Here is a 14,318-nt window from a genome sequence, read left to right as displayed (position 1 = left end):
TGAAGACCTAGTGTTCATCTTGCAAGGATGGTCAGGTTGATTTCCTGGCCTCCGCATTCAGCAGGTCAGACACTACAAATGGGATTAGGCATGAATGTCTCTACCCTGATGGGAAATGGGCTTCAAAGAGGCATTTTCTCCATGCCATTATTCTGTGTGTTCCACAAGAAGTCAGTTCTCATTAGTTTATGTCCTGCAACCTTCAACTGCACATCACTGATGAAGACCCTCTTTGAGCTTTGGTTGTGGAATGCTGAGGTATAAAGTTGCCATGTGTGGGCTTAGCATCAGTCAATATTTATCCAGCTGGCTAGGACAGGAAAGGAAGGAGGTATTTCATTCCTTATGTGATAATGAAAAGCAATAATTACAAATATGTAATAATACACAAAGGCCATAATTAGTCTCTTCCAGTGTTTCGCGTGCACTAGAGAATCATTTAGTTGTTTGGAGCGTGTTTAGACCCATTAGTATGTACTGCAGTGCCCTTCCAGCAAACAAATACCTGAATTGCTACTATTTAACAGTTTTGTGAGCCCAGACTACTGCATTTCAGGAGGGACAAATGCACTTGGAAAAGGAAGCACTTCCTCTAAAGCGCTGTATGGGAGACCATGTTGTACATGTGCCTGCTGCAAACAGGCTGCTTTGTAAAAGATGTATGTTTTGGTGTTGAAAGTGTTTATAAAATTGTATATAAATTGTTCCAATTTTCCAGGCTTTTGTAGATACTGTATTTGATGCCTATCAGGATGCTTTAATTTGGAGGGTCGAATAGAGTTAAGTCATCCACGCTGTTGGTCTGCAAACTTTTGAGGTAACTACACATATGAAAAGAGGACTTTAGATTTGAAAATGATGTTTATTTTAGTCATTTTGAAAGGTACTGTAATGTTTGTTTGGCTCTACATCTTCATTTGACTCTTTTCAAAAAAAATAGCTTTCTACTGAATTATTTTTAAGATGAATGTGTTTTGCTCACTTATTACGTACCTGACTTCTATGCCACTTCAGAGTCAGAATAAAGTATGTCATTCTTCACACACATGCACACTCACCTAAACTTACACACACACAATCACATGCCAAACCTTATGCAAAGGGGAAATCTAACACACAAGTGAATCTTGTCCCTTATGGAAATGGATTGTCTCTGCACATATTGCTGTTGGCAGTATTCAGTCTTATGCTCTTTTCTTTAAAAAGAAAAAAGAAAAAAAAAAAAAAACAAGACAGAAAAGGCTAAAAAACAAACTGTAGCCAAAAAAAAGGAAAAACCCCCAACAGTGTATAGGTTTGTAACTGCCAAATTTGATCATTAAAACAAATTTTCAAGTAAAATAGAAAAAAAAGCAATTCTCACTGTGTTGGCTTTTTTTTAAAAAAATCTCTCCTATCTTCCTTGGTGACTGCTCACATGGCAGTTGGGAAGCTGTGTTCCACAGGGCATGATGAGAAAGCCAAGTTCAGCTCTCCAGGTCCTATATATCTCTCAAAAGGGTGGGGGGGGGTGTCTCTGCTCTGAAGAGGCTGTTTGGTTTTGTTGTACTGGTGTGTATGGTTGTTTTTTTTTTGTTTTGTTTTGTTTTTCCTCAAAGACCTTTTATCTCTGTTTTGGCACATATACACTGATAATTTGTGGAATATCTTGCTAGGAACATGGTCTGTGGGACTTTTTCTAGATAAGAATAAAAGCCAGGGTGCTGGAGACTAGATCAAGAGTGCCCAGTGCATTCTGCCTCTACTAAAATCCCCCCTAAAGCCAGCAGCTCCAGCTCTCCAAGATAAAAATTAAATTACTCTCCCACTTCTGAAAAAAAAATTCTTCAAAAGTTTGGAGTACATCTGCTGCTTCAGAAATTGTTCCATGTGACATAAAAGTCAATTAAAATCCATGAGATGGGAGAGGTTCAGGCTCAAATTGGCAATCTGAAGAGGAAATGATTTCACATGTGTTACCCTGGGACCCTGGAAGAGAACGCTGAACCTTTGCTGAAGGGAGCTGGAAAAGGCACTCTGAGCCTGAGTAACAAAAGGCCCTGGGCACTACCATCATAGTGGGCCATGCCCTCATCTGACCCAGAACCTCCTCTCTCCAACTGGACAGGATGCTGGGGCATCCACAACTCCCCAGAAAATTCTGAGGCCAGACACTGCTCCTCTTCTAACTGAACATCCTCAAGATTACAAGTGCTCACCTTTGGCAGAACTCACAATATTACAATCTTCTGGTTGCCTGTTTTTTGCACAGTGATATTAAGGTGTTTATTAGCTGTAGGGAAACCAATTAATGGCATGTACCCATTTCTATGCATAAAAAAATCCCTTTGTGGCTGATTTCAAGCTATAAGGCAATGGGAACTGGCACACAAGAGTCCTGGGTATCTAACTGTAGGTATCCACGAGTCAGTAGGAGCCAACATCAGTGCACCAACAGTTTCCAACTGCATCATAAACAACCTGCAGGCAATACAATGACACCCCATCATTGTAGTATCTTTGTATCCTAGACTCTCAGGACACATGTGGCACTCCTTAAGTGATCCTTTTTTAAATTTTTATTTATTTATTTATTTGACAGAGATAAATAAGGGGAGAGGAAGAGAGGATGGGCATGCCTCTAGCCACTGCAAATGAACTCCAGACACCTGCACTACTTTGTGCATCTAGCTAACATGGGTCCTAGGTAATTGAACCTGGGTCTTTTGTCTTTGCAGGCAAACACTTTAACCACTAATCTACTCCTCCATCCCTTCTTAAGTGATATTGATGGGAAAAAATTAATCATGCCTTCAGCTAAATGCCATCATGGTCCTCATTATTTCCTCATTTTGATGAATGTTTGACAATGTTCATGAGAAAGATTTCAAGAAAGGCAAATGTTAAAATTTCTTAAGTCTCCTGCATCCCTGCCCATAGCAATGTGTTCATGGTTTGAGCTGAGGGAATATATTCACGAGTGTCTTGTGGGTGGCAACTTTTTGCAGAAACTTGGATTAAATATTCCCCCTCCCTTTTAAAATGGTACAGTCACCCATAGATGTCAATAGAGAGATAGTGCTAGGCTCTTGCAAGGAGAGGAAAGAAGAGGACAATTTATATCTTTCCGCCTTCTCAGTTGATTGTTTAGAAGAGCTGGCTCGACTATGGATATACTTCTCTGTGAACAGATCTTTTATTCTTTCCTTGGCTTAAGGTTCCAAAGACCACTTCCAGTTCTTATGATTCACTAGAAAGATATTTAGGACTCAGCCTGTATTTATATTCACCTAGGATTTATGACTATGAAAAGACAAACAGAAAAGTCAGCAAAAAGAAAAGTTGTATGGGGTAGAGTCAAAGGAAAACCAGAGGCTTGGAAGCATTCTTTCCCAGTGGGGTCATGTAGAATGGACACGATCCCTACCTCTATTAACAAGCTGTGACAGCAGGTATAAAATGTTCTATCAAGCAGGGACGCTCATTAGAGACACAGTATGTTACAGGGCCTACTCTTGATGGCAAATCTGGCTCCCAAATGAATAAAATTTCAGACTCCTAGAAGCAAGGTAGGTGTTCAACATGAGTAATGCTGTTTGCAAAAGTAGCTTAGGCTGAATTACTCTTACCAGACCTGAACACAGTGGCATCTCTCTCTTCTTAGTCCTTGGGCACCAATCAAAGGTCAGTCTTTCAAAGAGTAACAGTCAGATTGTAAGTCAACTATTTTATGTATAGTTTAGTGTTTCCACCAGACTGACACCCCTTGTTTGCCTAAACTCTTCACAGTAAATGATTTTTATTTCTTACCATGTACTGTGGATAGTCAAAGCCCTCTGAACGGCCTACTTGGAGCTGTTCCTCTCATCTCCCCCTCGTTTCTCCAGCGAAGACTAGGAGCTGGCCAACACAAATCTACTTAAAGCATTTCATGTCCATACCAGCTCGTCAGTGGTAGGCTAGTGGCATGCATACCATTTGTACCAGATTAGCATACCTAGCTATTAATTTTGGATAGCTATTAAGTTCTGCACATATAAAGGGCAGATTTTCAGCCTAGTTAAATAGTTTGAGGCATTTTAGTTCACTTTTCAAAATTCTTCCATTTTGTCTCCATTTTTTTGCTTATTAAATTCTAATTAATTTTCAGACAATTTTGCCTATACTGATTTTAAATAAATAAGTTGTGGAACTATCCAAATATTAAATAATAAGTGAAAATATTTACTAGCATAAAAATTAAAACTGCAAAGCAAGCTGAGCAGGAACAAGTGGCTTACAACAGAACATCTTAAAAACTTATTTTGTGGGCTGGAGAGATGGCTTAGCAGTTAAGCGCTTGCCTGAGAAGCCTAAGGACCCCAGTTCGAGGCTCGGTTCCCCAGGTCCCACGTTAGCCAGATGCACAAGGGGGCGCACATGTCTGGAGTTCATTTGCAGAGGCTGGAAGACCTGGCGCGCCCATTCTCTCTCTCTCCCTCTATCTGTCTTTCTCTCTGTGTCTGTCGCTCCCAAATAAATAAATTAAAAAAATTTAAAAAAAAAACTTATTTTGTGTGAGTGTTCCTTCAAGTATTTTTGCTACAGGTTTATTATCTCTTGTCCAAAACATTTGGAACTAAGTGTTTCAGATTTCAACATTTGTTTAGATTATGATTTTTTTTCATGGACATAATGAGATTTCTTAGGAATAGAACCTAAGTCTAAACATGCAACTTATTTATGTTTTATTTAAATATATAAACAAAACTTAAAGATAATGTTACACAATATTTTAGTTCATCATCAAGCTGTCATGTGAGGTTAAGTGTGTCATTTGCTTCTGGTGGTATATGACAGTGCTAAGATGTTACAGATTTTGCAAAATTTGTATAGCAGATTAGGGTTGATAAACCTTTATTCTTTATTTCCTTTGATGATTTCCAAAGCAGTGAATGCTCATTACAAAGATGAAAAAATAAAGATAGAAAAAATATGTCTTCAATAATGACCATCAATATTTCATCAGCAATACATGAGTTTCACACATACACACACACACACACACACACACACACACACACACACACACACACATGTCTTTCAGGCCATCTTTATTGTCATATTTTTCTCATGAACAAGGAAGATGTTTATAAATATGCTGTTTCAAATTTTCCAATATTACTTCAATTATTAGAAGCCTACTTTCCTATGAAGATGGAAGCCAGAAAAAAGTCATTCAAAAGCCAGGCATGGTGACATATGCCTTTAATCTTAGCACTCAGGTGGCAGAGGTCAGAATATCTCTATGGGTTGAAGGCCAAACTGGGATTACAGAGTAAATTCCAGATCAGTCTAGGCTAGCGTGATATGCTAGAGTAAGATCCTGCCTCAAAAACAAAAGCAAAAATAGAAATAAAAAAGCCATTCAAAATACAGCATGAAAATTCCCTTCTCTTTGCATCTGTCTTACCCATACCATTTCAACCTACAACAGAAGTTGTATAATTTCTTTAGAAATACAGGAAGGGGCTGGAGGATTGGCTTAGCAATTAAGGCATTTTCCTGCAAAGCCAAAGGACCCAGGTTCTATTCCACAGGACCCATAAAAGCAGACACACAAGGTGGTCCATGCATCTGGAGTTTGTTTGCAGTGACTCTTAGAGGCCCTGGTATGCCCATTCTCTCTCTCTCTCTCTCTCTCTCTCTCTCTCTCTCTCTCTCTCTCTCTCTCATAAATGAACAGAAATTTTTAAGAGAATTAAATAAAATAAAAATAGAGGATGGATGCTTGGTAGGTGGCACAGTAGGTAGATTACTTGTTGCATAAGCATGAAGACTTGAGTTCAAACCCCCAGTATCCACATAAAAAGCCAGGTATGGTGGTGTGTCAGGCACCTATAATTGCAGTTCTGGGGAGGTGGACATAGGAAGATGCCTAAGGTTTGCTGGATATCTAGTCTAGTCAAATCAATGCACTCTAGATTCAGTGTGGGACATGGTCTCAAAAAATGAGGAGAGGTTATGCCCATCAAAAAGTCTTCTAAATGTTTGTGTTTATCCCCTTTGATTCATGCTGCTCTCACTCTTGGCTAGAAAACATGTATTTTACAGATGGTAGTGAATACCAGGAAGACTCAAAACTGATCAAGATGACAAAAACAAACAAAGTAACTGCCTCACATGAGACAAGTTATCTCTATCACTGTGCTAATTCCCAGGAAACATTACAGAGGAAGTAATGGAATTAAAATGAGTGCTGCTCTCACCGCTAGATTGACAGCCTCCTCCATGGAGATGGCAGGAGACACTGAGGAGTCTCAAAACTCATCAAAGCAGAAAACCAGAAGCTGCTGAGAGCTCAACACTAAAGGAGACTTATAACATGCCCTATGAGGCTCAAGGAAGTTGTGGGAAAGGGAGTGTAAAAAAAATGTAAGAGCCACAGGGTGAGAAGGTGTATTCTGAGGCTTCTCCCCCTTTCAATATACAGAGTCTAACTGGTGCATTCATGACCCCACAGTGATTACTAATGGCCCCACTGAAGAGGCCCCTCAGTGGAATGGGGCCCAGGAGAGGGACCATAAAAGTATAACCTATTGTGATATAACTAATTTGCAATACATTCATATATTGAAGTTCTCTATTAACAAAAACATTAGGTAGTGACTGAAGAGTATGTTTAATGTTGATTCTGGCCTCCACACACACATGTGCTTCCACACATACACTATGCACCTATACATGCATACATATATACATGCACATACATGCAGAAAGCATATAAAAGGTATTCTTTAATCCGTTATTTCTAATCTTTTACCCAATGTCTTTTTGATGCCTTCCTTAATTATTTCCTTCTTACATGTCAATGGTCTCTCAGCTCTTTAGTGTACTTCCACACACACCACGGGGCTCAGTTGGCTCTCTCACAGGTCAGTGCCAGGTTTTGTGAAACCCTGCCTCTTTTCAGTGTGCCCTTTCATTTGATGGTCAGGTGCACTGAGTTGGTTCTAAGTTTAGAGTCCATAAATGGGTAACATCAGAGCAGTCTAAACTTTGACCTGACTCTGGTGCTAAGCAAGGAGAGATACTGGGATAGAGACTGTGTTTGAAAGACTTCAATTCATTGGTGAATATATTCTTATTGTAACAACTTTGCCTATTACTGAAAAGCATACCCATAAATGATTCAGTTAAAGCAGACTCCATACATGCATGCCATGGACTGAATGCAGTGTCTCCCAAATTCACATTTTGAAACCCCAATGCCCTAATTGATGTTAAAAAGTAGAGACTTTGGAGGGCAAGGCAAATAGATTACAAAGAATGAGCCCTCCTGAGTAAGCTTAGTGCCTTTACCACAGGGGGTTCCTGATAACACTTTCACCTTACTTTCTACTGAGAGGATACAAGAGAAGTTGATGATGTGCCATGGAAAAGAAGGTTCTCACAAGAACCCAGCCATGCTGGTACCCTGACCACAGACTTAAAGTCTCCAAAACTGTGACAAATAAAATTCTGGTTTTATAAGCCTTTTTACATGGCTTTATTATAGCAACCCAAACTGACAAACATAACTCATCAATGAGCTGTACACAACAGAGGAGGTTACATAATGGAAATTAATTTCTTCTTTTTATTATTATTAGTATTAATATTAGCAACATATTTTGTATGGATGTATCATGTGTTGGTACCCCCTTTTTCCCTTGTTCCTGGCCCCATTCCACTGGGTCCCTCCTCTGTTGGGTAGCAGGTATTCCCCATGGGGTTGTAGTTTATGTGTTGTGGGAACAGCAGTCAGTTTTGAAGGGAGAGGGAATGCCTCTGGGCATGATATCTCAACCTGTGGCTTTTACAATCTTTCTGCCCCCTCTTCCGCAAAAATTCTCTGAGCCGTGGTGGGAGAATGTTAAGTCTGCTACAGTGGTGAGCTCTAAAGAGCCTCTGGATCTCCTTTTTGGTAGGAGTTGAGTATCCTCAGGGTCTGTCTCCTACACCCTGGCACTGATCACCACGTTCAGCATGAAAGCAGCACTCTTGCTCACCTCCCCTGTTCCTCTGTGTTCTCAGCTGTGGCTTGGCTGAAGTGCAAGGGGTCATTTATCTCCTTGGGTCTCACTACCTTCTGAAAAAGAACAGATTCTCCAATGGAGAGTGAAGTCAATATAGTTTAAATGGTATAAACATTAATTTACAGAGAAGTTGGTGTATATAACCACTGTCTTAGCCAAAGACTAATGAGAGCTTGACATTGGAGAGCATAATCTTTGTCTCCATAGGATTCTTATCTTGTTCCCAATTCCAGATATGGGTTCCTTTACACTGAACAGATCTCTGAGTCAATGAGAAAGCTATTGTTTACCCGCGAGACTGTGTGCCCCTATTGCACTGGCATGTGCATCCTATCAGGATGTTTACATCTGAATAGCTTAGACCTCTGTATGCTCAGATCATTATTGGCCACTTTTCCTCAGTAGCTCATACAGCACTCTGCAGCACGAGACAGGCTAACTGTCTGGGGACTGACTCTCTTCTGGATTCTAGCAAGGTCTCTCTGTGCTGTGTCAGCTGCATATGGTGTCTTCAGCAATAGGGTCTTACCTTTTGCCTCAGGCAGGTAATCAAGTGCTTTGGCAGAAACTTGTCTTGTTTTGGGGATCTCTTAGGTCCCTTTCATTAACAGCTCATTGTGGAAAGCAACCAATTTTTGGTAGTGGGAGTTATAGGCCAGAGACAAAAAGATAATAAGCTTAGGCTTCATCTCACCCTCTCTAGGCTCCTTCTTTTCAGGTGCTCCCCCCTTACTCCTGTTGAGAGTTGGACAGACTTGGAACAACTCATTCTCAGTGAACTCACACAATCACAGAAAGGCAAGCACCACGTGGTCTCACTTATCTGTGGTTCCTAACCTAGACCAGCTTGAGTTGCTGTCATACCTGATAGGCAACTCAAGGTCCAGACAATAGGGATAGAAGGGTTTGTGGGACAGTGGGGGAAAATAAGCACAAAACTAAATCCAAAGTGAATTAATACCATAGAAGCCTTTATCTTTGGAGATAGACTAGAACTAACTTTTTTATATACAAGTTGCCCTAAAACTTTCTGTGTTCACTTAAGAATGGATTTTGGGTTTGCGTGTGTTTTGTGTCTGTGTGTAATGGCAATGTTTATCACCATATGATGGTCACTTCATGACTTGTTTATACATGCTCTGTAGCCTTCCTTGTGATGATATGTGCTGTGTGTTAAGACCTCTAATGAGAGATTTATGGGAGGAGAATTTTTAGGCCAAAGATATGTTCATTTTTAATTCTTAGAGTTTCTTCCCATTCTACTTTCAAACCCATCAAATAATAAATTATAAATACTAATATAAATTAGAATCTCATTAATATTGCACACTCTATGTAACAATCTATACCACTAAGTCCACCAACTGTATGAAGTTGGTTATGTTCTAGAAGCCATTCTTGTACTCTAGCTTCCCAGAACATATTGCGTTAGGGACTGCCATGGCTCCTTTTCTCCACAAAAAAACTGGATTTTTAAGGCTTCATTTCTATGGGCACTATCACCTGTGCCATTCCTCTACAGACATAGAAGGACCAGATAGCTGGTGGGAAGACCATGAAAGGTGCCATTCTCTGAGGCACCTGGTGCCTGGCTGTCTTACATTTGAAGAGGACAGTATTAGAAAGATTGGTTTCCCTTAACAGATTCTACAAAGCCTGAGTACAAAGGAACCACCATAGAAACTTATGCCTGAAAGATCATTACTTCACAATCTTTAACCCTGGCACTTTTTATCTCTGAAACATAGAATAAAAAAGTCCTTAAAACATGAATTTCTGAGCTTGAGAAATGGCTCAACAGTTAAAGGCCCTTACTTACAAGACCTTGCTGGCCTGCATTCAGTTCCCCAATACCCATATAGGGCCAGATTTATTAAGTGGCCCATGAATCTGGAATTTATTTTCAGTGGGAGGAGATTCTGGCATGCCCATTTTTTCTCCTTTCTTTCTCTCTGTCTCTGTCTCTCTCTCCTCTTTCTCTCTCCTTGCAAATAGATAAATAAAAACTTTTTAAAAACATGAATGTCCTTATGTGCTTGTATTGGTTAAAAATAGGAAAGGAGGGCTGGAGAGTGATGACTCAGCAGGCAAAGGTGCTCACTAGCAAAACCTCATGTCCATGTTCAGTTGCCAGTACCCATGCCAGATGCATAAAGTGGCACATGCACCTAGAGTTTGTTTACAGTGGTGGGAGGCTCTGGTCCACCCATTTCCTCTCTCTCATTCATATTCTCTTTCTCTCCTTGAAAATAAATTTTTAAAATATTTTTTAAAAAAAATAGAAAAGGACTACTAACAGAACTATTATGTTACTGGCTGTAGGGTTAAGGTTCATCAGTTATTCCTTACATTGTGGTCTAGCAGCACTGAGCTCACCACAGAGCTTGCTGAAAACACTGACCCACAGAATGAGACTCCGTATGTTACCAGGATACCCTGGTGATCGGCATGCAGCCTCACGTCTAGTAAGTGCTGCTTCTGAGTCTGACTTAGCTCTGATGCTTGCCAGTTTTGTAAAACTCGCTCTTCAGGTGCTTTATCATCAAGACAGCTTGAAAGAAGGCGATAACATAATACACACAGAGCTTAGCCCAGTGCCTAACAACAAGCCCTCCACTGATAATGCTATGTTGTTTTCTCATGAGTTTTACCCATTCTCCACTGCGAAAAGGTGCTTTCATCCTCCTTACAAAAGAACACACCTTGAACAGCTCTCAGAAAAATAGTTCATTATGTAACAATTAAACTAAAAAAAGGAAGTGGAGTTAAGGCTTGAATGTTCTTTGGAGTTGTGTTTTCAGAGGACTTCTTTGGAGCTGTTTTGCAGAGACAGAAAGGCCAGCTTCCCAGTAGCCACTGAGGTGCATCATAGCTCACCCACTTGTTTTCTAATGAAACCAAGATTCTGATCAATTTCCAGAGCTGCTTCTTGAGACTTGAGGGCAGCATCATTTCTGTGACCCAGAAAGAAATGGTATTTAACTAGGTCACACAGGAATTCAGTGACAGGTGAGGTGGTCTGGGTGTGTAGAAAGCTAACATTCTGGCTGCTTGTTCTAAATGGTAGGAAATTGACTGCAAGGAATGAGATTAAAGTGACCAAAAGGACAGCAACTTTAGGAACAAAGCTGAAATGCAGTGACAAAAAATAATTCACTTAGCACAAGAGAAGGCTTCCTGGTGACTCTAAGAACAAGGGATCTGACTTCTCCATGCTTCAGAACAGAATTAATTAAGAATTCAGGATCCAAGGTAATTAGAGGAGCCATAGCCTAGAGGCATACTGCTGAGCTATTCTGATCACTTTTAACAATAAGAAAATTTAATTTTCTCCTTACAGGGTACAGATCCGAAATTTAGATAAAGTGAAGAGCTATGGTTACGTAATGTAGCCAGAAAATTGAATTATTTCTTTTGATTTTGATTTTCCAGTGTAAATCAGGATCAATTTACTGAATCTAAATCATGGAAATGATTGTAGGCACTAAAGCACCACTTGAGAGAAAAAAATACAAATTGCAATCTGAAATTTGTATCTTCCTTAATATCAAGCTGCCTATCATTCCAATCTGTGTGTGTGTGTGTGTGTGTGTGTGTGTAGCTAGTTCATTACATCATGCTATATAATGTGGTGGTAAAGAATAAAGAAACAACATCTCCATATAATGAAAGTACTGTCTAGTACCAAAAAATTTCTCCCACTTCCTTAACAAATATAAATAGGAAAATTGTTTTCTCTTTGGTCTTCAATTATACTCAAGTAGTTAAGATTTAAGAACTAAATTAACTTTTTCGATGAACCCAGCAATAAGATACGTGTAACAATCTACTGTAGTTATCAAATTACTCATTTTAACATTATTTCAGGCATTTTAATACAAATATTTCCAAGTCTTCTTGTGATGCTCTTAATTAATCTATCAACTATGCAGTGTGCATTTTCAATACTGTTAGAATACTTTCCCAATATTTGTTGATTTTGTTTTGTCCTACAAAATCCTCCTTTTCTCTGTACTATCAATATTTTTGAAACTTCACATTAGGTTTCAGAGACTTGGGTTTGCCTCTTTCTGTTGGGGGTACATCTAGAAAGTACTGTTTTCAAGTTTAGGCTATATCATTATAAGATGGTACAATCAGAGGCAGATAGAAAGGAAGGGTGTGCAGCAGTGAGGCACATTGAAGTACTATGTGCAAGCCAAGGAGTACCAAGAATTGTTAGCAACCAGCCATGAGATACTAGGGGAGATGCCCAGGACACGTGCCCCCTTAGAGCCCAGAGGACATTTGGATTTTGAATTTATAGCTTCCAATCTGTAGGAATATACTGCTCTGGTTTAACACAACACAGTTGGGGATTTTTTGTTTGTTTGCTTGCTTGCTTGCTAGCTTGTTTTGGCAGCCCTAGAATAGTAATTTCTATGAGTTTCTGATTTTCCTTGTACACATTGGGATTAACAAAGCATGCTGTTCAGCAGAATCTAGGTGGGGATTAAATGAGGTGGTGCTACAGGTGGTTAATCAGCCTGGTACATGCTAACATTCATCCTAGCATCTCCTTGGTTTGAGAAGCCTGGAAATGAGAGGCGACCCAGCAGTTTGCCTGCCCTATCCTCATTGGACACGAGAACATCCTGTGTGTTCCCCTTTTGCTTGACAAGCTGCAAGAACAATACTAAACAGTTTTAGCTGGGGCTGACAGTGGGGAGACCTCTTCCCACTTAGCAATTCCCAGTTTCATTTTCTAGCATTACTTTGTTTCAACGACTGCATCTTTAATTGCAGTATTGATATCATTTTATGATTTTTATCTTTCACACTGTATATTTTGAATATTTTTCCTACTTCTCCTCATCATCATACTCAAGCTTTAATGATTTTCCTTTTTTATACTTCAGGGCTGTGGTTGAGTTCATGGAAGGAGGAGCTTCTAAGCTCAGAACTGAGGGCCATGAGAAGAGTGTAACCTGCCAAGGCTGGGGTGTCCTGGTTCCCAAGGGCCTTAGTTTTGATAATGAGAGTCTTCAGAGAAGTGAGTGCTACCGAGAGGCTATGAGAGACCTTGATAGCAGTACCCCGTGCCTTGCTGTTCACATGAAGGGACACTTTCCAAAACATCCTACTTTGTTCTCCAGAGGCAAGTGCCCCCATTGACTCTAACCACTTTCTTAAAGATGCTCTTGCAAGAAAAGCCCAATTAGGTGTTTCATGTTGACTTAAAGGGCCTGAAGGAAACTTCAGAGGTCAGCTTGGGGTGTCTTCACTGATCACATTTAGCCTCAAGACTCTCAGAAAAGCCATTTCTCCCCTAGGAATGTCACTAAATCATTAAATCACATAGGTTAGTCAGGGTTTGCCAAAGAAACAGAACCAGTACTGTGAAGGAGGCAGCAAAACAGAGACAGAAAGAGAAAGCTATTAAGAATTGTCAGGGTAGCTGGGCGTGGTGGCACAAACCTTTTATCCCAGTACTCAGGAAGCAGAGGTAGGAGGATTTCCATAAACTCAAAGCCACCCTGAGACTACAGAGTTATTTCCAGGTCAGCCTGAGCTAGAGTGAGATCCTACCTTGAAAAAGAAAAAATAAATTGTCAAGCTAGAGAGTCCAGAAGATTTGTAATGGCAGTTTGCTGGCAAAATTTCTTATTGGCTGAGAGTTCAGTCTTTGTCTGTTAAAGCCTTCATTGATTGGATGAGACCTTGATTGGTTAAAGCCTTAACTGGCTGAAACCCTCCATGTATGGAGAATAATTTGCTTTCTTCAAAGTTCACTGATTTAAATGTTAATGGCATCCAGAAACATCTGAACAAACATCTGAACAAAGATGTGGACAAGATGACACATACCATTAGCAATCACATTTCGCACATGGATGGAGCCATGCCTTCTTCATACACTTATGCTAGGGGGATGATGCAAGTACTTTTTACTTGATGTATGAAAGTAACATCATCTATAAAAATTATAGATCAGAAAACTATACTTGTTCCTGTCTTCAACCAGCTTCCCACAGACAGACTCCTAGATGTTATTTTGACTCATATCCTTCCAGTCTTTTAATTACATTTTACAAATATAAGATCTAAATGTACACACTATATTCTAAAGTCACTTTTCTTTTGTCATGTGCATCTTTCCAAAATCAGCATATTCTTTTATCAATTAGCAATTGCATACATGGATGGAATGTGTTGTACTTTGAATGTGAACTGCCCCCCATAGGCTCATGCATTTGAACACTTAGCCCCAGGTGCTAGTTTTGTTTGGAAAGGTTGTTGAAC

The sequence above is a fragment of the Jaculus jaculus genome, chromosome 3 (genome assembly GCF_020740685.1).
Source record: "Jaculus jaculus isolate mJacJac1 chromosome 3, mJacJac1.mat.Y.cur, whole genome shotgun sequence".
Taxonomy (NCBI): Eukaryota; Metazoa; Chordata; class Mammalia; order Rodentia; family Dipodidae; genus Jaculus; species Jaculus jaculus.
Note: the sequence above shows the minus strand (reverse complement) of the source record.